This window comes from Notothenia coriiceps, unplaced genomic scaffold (assembly GCF_000735185.1).
Source record: "Notothenia coriiceps isolate Sejong01 unplaced genomic scaffold, NC01 NC01_scaffold00000339, whole genome shotgun sequence".
In the NCBI taxonomy this organism is placed as follows: Eukaryota; Metazoa; Chordata; class Actinopteri; order Perciformes; family Nototheniidae; genus Notothenia; species Notothenia coriiceps.
This window is the reverse complement of record NW_011333040.1, coordinates 8955939-8961870: the sequence shown is the minus strand read 5'-3', so window position 1 is coordinate 8961870 and position 5932 is coordinate 8955939. Positions and strand designations below refer to the sequence as shown.

Here is a 5932-nt window from a genome sequence, read left to right as displayed (position 1 = left end):
AACGGAAGATATCCGACTGGATGGTTAGGAATTAGAGATGTCCGCATCCGATCACGTGATCGGGGACGCGAGCCGGATCACGTGATTTTCAAAGATCGGAATCGGGAGGAAAAACAATCGGGGATCGGGGGATTTTTTTTTTTTTTAAATACTTTTTTAAAATTTTATTCAATGCTACAAACACATGAAAATGACCATGATTCAATGATGTTTATGTTATTCTGAGGCCTTAGTTTTGGTTTCAAATACAGAACATCATGTATGTGTTGCTTTCTTTGGGGCTTGTTTTCATAGACCTGGTTGTTTTATTTCTCTCAAAATCTGGCAACAGAGTTGGGCAGGGCCAGTGTCTAATTGTAGCAGTAAAGCTAACGAGTACTGATAAAGCTTTATTTTGTTTTGATCCAAATGCTGCACAAACTGAACTGATCCAATGCTGCTGTGAAAGAAAGAAGCTATATCCATGTTGGATAGAATATCAATTAAAATAAAAAAAATAACCTTAAGGGACACTTGAATGCTTTTTTTTCTCTTAATGCATTGCATAAAAGATCGGATCGGGAAAAATCGGTATCGAGCCAGAATTGTCAAAATCAAATGATCGGAATCGGATCGGGAGCAAAAAAGGTGATCGGGACATCCCTATTAGAAAAATTACATGGAGCTTTTTTATTTACCTTTGGACTTTAATAAACTGTTTGTGTGAGAAAATGGCAACAGTCTGGAAAATACGAGGCACATTTACTGCGGCTAAATTTAAGAGCCATATAAATTGGAACGCTTTAACATGAATTCTGCTATGTATCTCTTCTCTGGAGAAAATAAAAACAACTGTATTCTAAGTCCCATTGTCATTTAACGCGTGGCCCTGACAGGCACTCCTTATCTCTTGTACAGTTGGGTTTATTACAACCCATTAAATCCTGGCATTCAATAAATGACACCTCGGTTTATCTCGCATGAACTGTTATGGTGTTCAGATGTAACGGAATTAAAACGTTTGTTAACTGATTAACTGAGGGGGATCCAGTAGTAAGCCTTGCACTTCCAAAATGACATTCTATATATATTTAACAATTCCCATAAAGTATACACTGTATAAGTAGATACATATTTCATTTGAACTTATACTCGCCCCTTTTTTCCATATTTTTCTTGCACTTTTTACGCTTTCATTTCTTACTATGATGATAATTATTTTTATACTGGGGTGAAATTCATATATTATGTCCTAATCCTGTGATTATATTACCCTTATTGATGTTGCTGCTAAGACACGTGATTTGACCTTAAAGGTGGGGGTAGGTAATTCACTTCAGAACACTCTTTTTGTTATATTCCATGGAATGCTCTTAACATCCTGATAGCAATGAATATATTAAATGCTTTGACAATAAATACATTAAAAAAATGTCATCTGTGGAAGCCGTGGCGCTGTAAAAAGCACGACCAATCATCTGAGCCGGCCCGGCTAAAGTAACTGGATGGCCTACCTGCCTGTCAGCCTTCCATCTGTGCACAAACTTATTCCCTCATTGGTCATGTGCGCATTCGTGTGTGTTGGAGGAGGGGCTCTGTAAGGAAGTCTGAACGAAGGGGCAGATTTTTTCGGTTGCATACTTTCAAATTCTAGCGCACTCTAACTGGTTTCTCCATTCTTACCTACCCTACCTTTAAGGGGATCAATAAAGGTTTATCGTATCTTCTCCACTAGAGGGCAGCAAATACTGAAAATGGCAAAAACCGACCCAATTGGTGAGTGTAATAAATTAGAAAGAGAGATTGGAAAAGGGAGGAAGATGAGTAAAAGCGAGAGATGACAGAAAGTTTGGAACGCTATAATTTTTACATGGAGTGAAAAATGTGTAAAATCAAAAGAGTTCAGAGCAACAGGAGAAATGGATGCACAAAGGTGTCAGTGAACAGGATAGAAAGAGATGCCACTGATGAACCGCTCTAAGGAGAGAAAACTCCATTTGTTTCTTCTGCCCCCCCTCTACCCTCCCCAACTCATATAACCCTCTTCCCTTTATACAGCCAGAGCTTGAAGGCATTTTATAGCTGCCACAGGAGATATGGCAGAGGGGGGAGACGGGGGTGTAGACAATGTATTTTGAGGGGGAGGGGGTGGCAGGAGAAATGAACAGAGGTAGAGGGTGTGGAGAGAGAAATTACTGGAGTTTGAAGGGCATCACTCCCGCTCCATCAATGTCGAGCACTCGGCGCTGCTCTCTGATATTATCAAGAGGTTATCTCCTCACCCGGCCTGTCTGTCTCCCAGCCGCCTGTCTGCCTCCATCTTTTCTTCTCACACACATGAAAGGAACCCTTTCTCTTGCTGTGGCTTTTGTTTTAGCCCCCTTTGCCACTGGCTCATATTCTCTTTTAGAGCCACGACTTTGAAAATACAACAGGAAATAAAACATGTCTCTGGTGCCGCCGGTGCCTTTTGAATGAACTAATGACATGCAGCACGGCTGTGTGATCTCAGGCGCGGCAGACAACCGTGACTCCGGCCTCGCTCAGACAAATGTCTCCATGGCTCATTAGTGAACCGCTTTCTTCTAGTCCATCAACTAGATAAGTGATTGCCAGTCATTAGCCCGTGTCGCCATCTTTACCGTGAGTTTCAGGAATGTCCGGTAGATGCAGGATGGTCTTCCCAGGTGCTGGAGGGGGGGGGAGGACCTTGGTGACAGGGCCTCTGGCCGATATTGAGAGGGTGGTGAAGGTGCTGACCAGCAGGATGCCCAGACCCACACAGAGCACCAGCTACAGGACACAGAGGAAGAGCAGGGCAGCAGGTCAGTGACACACAGATTCTTACTAATGAGCTAATGATTCTGTAAGGGGCTTCTGTCTAACCTGAGGGATGAAGCCATTCTTCTGGATCTTTCTGTAGATGAGAGCGGGGCATATGAAGCAGATGAGGCTGCCCATAGTGGCTCCAGTCAGACCCAGAATGGTTTCCACTGAAGAGAGAAAAGGGAAACACAGAGATTATGTTGTGCTCTTGTTGGGTAACTCCCAACCAGGGTTTGCATTAGTCAGGACGAGCGTAGTCAAATCTAGATAAGCCTTTACGCCATTTTGTACCGCCTATTTTAGACAGAATTCACCCCCTTTCTGCCATCTTGATCTTACTCTTTACGTAAACAACAACTAGACTCAACAATGGACTGATCAGTTCCATTTCACACGAGCTTCTGTGATATTGGTATAAAAACATTCTGCAAGAGCCACATGCAGCTAGTAAAGGATCTGTGGCTTAACTGCAGTGTAATTATAGAGAGGATTCACCTCGAGGGCACAGATGATCAAAAGATGTTTGTCTATCAGTTAGAGTCATACCAAATAATCGAAATACGTCCTTTAATGTTTTTCTTCAGCGTTTTTCTCGTGTGCAAAAAAGCACACGTCCCACCGTCCGGGATGTGTGCTTTACAATATCGGACAAGTAGATCTTTCAATTGACTGAATTCAGTTTAAAAAAAGGCAGAACTCGTTCGCAAATTGTCCGTGTCCGCCATTGTTCGTTTAGAAATGTTAGTTTCGGTTCTGCTTGTCGATTCAGGAAATGCATCTCGCCGCTTTCTGTACTGTAGACGGGGGCGGGGCGGGGAGTGTAGCACAGTGGCAGGGTTCAAACTCGGTTCCGAGTAGGAACAAATAACAATTGTCCAGTACCGGGATTAATAAGAGTTGTGAGGACAGGAGGCGAGGCCGAGCCCCGCGGACTGCAGCTCTCTCTCTCTATGCTCTGGATCAGCTGATCGCTGCATGGTGCAGCTCAGCGTCTCTCTCTCTCTCTCTTTCTATGCACAGCGGATCCGCTGCCCGTTTAACAGCCTCATCTTTGTCAAACTTTCTTATGTTCTTTCTCTAACACGTAATGAAGGTTATTAAGCGTTTTAGCTCCTGTGTTGTTAATATTGACCGCCATTTCCTTTATGAAGTGAAGCAGCCTCTCTGTGTCCTCGCGCTGTCCTCACATCCCCGGACCCCCAGACTCGGAGGAGCACAGGGATGTCAGTATTGTTTATACTTTTACAAACAGTGAGCAGCTGCAGCATGTGTATTGCAGGACATGTGTAAGCGTGCAAACGTCTTTGAGTTGTAGAAAAGCGCTAGGCCTTAGGCTATAAATATAATGTATTATTATTATTATTATAAAGGCCTATGTGTTGGACATGTGTGGTTGGACTCTGTCTCACAGGCAGGTTGCAGTTTAACATCAGAGGAGACTGGGCCAATTGTACATTCTCAAACTGCACCACTTAGAACTCACGAAACAATGCAGAGATTATTTTTATATAATTGTATTCAATAACCGTAAGAAATTAAACAGTATGAAGTGATTTGTAAATAGGAATACAGATTTGACTTAATGTTTTCATAAATATATTTTTCTCCCAGCTTGTCATGGGACTTATTTTTACCCTCTCAAAGAACCGGAATCGAGAACCGAAAAATAACTGGAATCGAAAAGNTGTGTGGTTGGACTCTGTCTCACAGGCAGGTTGCAGTGTAACATCAGAGGAGACTGGGCCAATTGTACATTCTCAAACTGCACCACTTAGAAATTATTTTTATATAATTGTATTCAATAACCGTAAGAAATTAAACAGTATGAAGTCATTTGTAAATAGGAATACAGGTTTGACTTAATGTTTTCATAAATATATTTTTCTCCCCCTCAAAGAACCGGAATCGAGAACCGAAAATAACTGGAATCGAAAAGCAGAACCGGAATCGTTAAAATCCAAACGATACCCAACCCTATGTGTGATGCAGTAAAATCTTACCGCTCACTTACGTTAGCGGTGTCGTAAAAACCGTGGGAAAATGTTTAATATGATGGCGAAGAAGAAGATTTCAGTGGCCCCAATTTTTATTCGGACAAGTAAATTGCCAAACTCACTTGTCCATGGACAAGTACGTACTCTGTAAAAACTTTTTCTCACACTGAGCCGGAATAATAAATAAACGGTTCAAATAATGAAACAAAAGTAATGTATTAGCAGTTTCTAAGATCCAGCTTCTATCCCTCAGAGTGGTAGAAGCACGAATCCAAACGTTGACAGTCATTCGTATGAAAAGAATAACAATATTCCCTGTTTGTGGTGTGACGTAACATCCATATTAAAATCAATATTAGGGTACTTGAGCTAATCTAATCTAATAGGGATGTGGAGCTACTTTAGAGTTCATTGGGCCAAACATGGCACGAGCACTGCCAGTGTTAAGGGGTTTCAATCTCATCTATTAGAGTATTACCCTCCATCTACACTCTTGATGATTCACTCCATTCACATCTGATTCTATGCCATTCACAACAAGCACCCGCCCATCCATGCCACCCTATTCCTGGCAGCAGAGAGCCTTGCCCCCCCCCCTCCTCCCCAAGTCTCTATGGACCGGGGCCGGGCCTGGAAGCCCATCGTTCATCCAGGAGACGGACACCATATTGTCTCCCTCAGATTTAGTGTCCGTTCTCCCCGGGGTCCTTACCTCCCTTCTCCTCAGTCTATTAGTCTGATTAGATACACCAAGAGCCAGCCAAACACAAACAGTGTGTGTGTGTGTGTGTGTGTGTGTGTGTGTGTGTGTGTGTGAGAGAGAGAGGGTCTAGGAGAATAATAGCCCTATCTTCCCGTCTAAAAGGAGATAAAAGTTAGGGCTCTGATTTAAGGACTGTGTTAGAGTGTGACANCCTTGTGTAAAGTAATTGTTACGTGCCGTAGTGGGTGGTTGTGTGTGTGTGTGTGTGTGTGTGTGTGTGTGTGTGTGTGTGTGTGTGTTAACCCAATCAAAAGTTTAACAAACAGCTACCACATAAAACGGATGAATAAAACATAAACTCATTCTAACCTTTACATCTCCACCATTTTGGAGCCGCCTGTGAGCGAAAGACTCAAAGAAGCTGACGGCG

The 5932-nt window shown here is 42.6% G+C and overlaps 2 protein-coding genes across 2 annotated transcripts in view; both read right to left on the bottom strand.

Annotated features, from left to right (window-relative positions):
• The window catches only part of LOC104944757 (serine protease HTRA1B-like), a 221043-nt gene that overhangs the window by 47763 nt on the left and 167348 nt on the right, over positions 1–5932 (bottom strand). The window lies entirely within an intron of this gene.
• Positions 1–5932, bottom strand: part of psmd4a (proteasome 26S subunit ubiquitin receptor, non-ATPase 4a) — a 50765-nt gene that overhangs the window by 1485 nt on the left and 43348 nt on the right. The gene's annotated exons all lie outside the window — the stretch shown is intronic.